This window comes from Chrysochloris asiatica, unplaced genomic scaffold (assembly GCF_000296735.1).
Source record: "Chrysochloris asiatica unplaced genomic scaffold, ChrAsi1.0 scaffold00704, whole genome shotgun sequence".
NCBI classification, from domain to species: domain Eukaryota; kingdom Metazoa; phylum Chordata; class Mammalia; order Afrosoricida; family Chrysochloridae; genus Chrysochloris; species Chrysochloris asiatica.
Window position 1 is genome coordinate 129,005 of NW_006409222.1, and position 801 is coordinate 129,805.

Below are 801 nucleotides of genomic sequence, written 5' to 3' on the forward strand. Positions count from 1 at the left end.
ATGTATCAAAAACCTTACAAATTCTTTTTAAAAGAATGTTTACCTTTGGATTTCTCCTCAGATATCAAAGTTAGTAGATTTTGAGTGAGGTATGGAAATCTGCCGTATGACTAAAAGCCTAAGGTGACTCATCTATGCAGGTGTTCTGTGGTCACAAAGGAAGGCAGCTCTTTTTTTATTTGTTGGTTTGTTGAACTTTTTATTTTGAAATAAATTTACAAAGCAGATCATCAGTTTCACATTTGACAATTCATATTCCTGTTGTTTCATCTCACTGTTTGCAGTCCTCTCAATTTAATGTCACTTATCCCACATCTTTGTTGTGTTTCCTGTTTCCATACCAGAGGCAGCTTTACATGAGAAGCTATTTTTCCATTGTGTGAATAAAATGCCACAACCTCCATCAGTGATGACCAGACCAGAAAACTCTCCAAATATCCACTAAGTCTCTTACAAGTCCTGCACTGTGTACCATCTCCACACCATAGAGATGAATCTGAAGGAATGTCCTTTTGTGTGTGTGCCTGTGTTTAAGTGATCTCCCTAACCCTGAAACCATCACTTTTTTTTTGTTCCCATCTTGGTTAAGGTTCAAAATATGTTCCTCAGATAAAGTTCATCTCTTCAGATAAGTTGTCTTCCTCATAAGTTCACATAAGAGTCCTTAGAGTTCAAACATACCCCTAAGATCTCACTGATTCAGTTCATTTACATTATTAATATTTCTTTGTGGACTCTAACAGAAATTAAAAAGAAAAATGTCCTATAAGTTGACTAAGGGGAAAAGTAAAAATTCATATA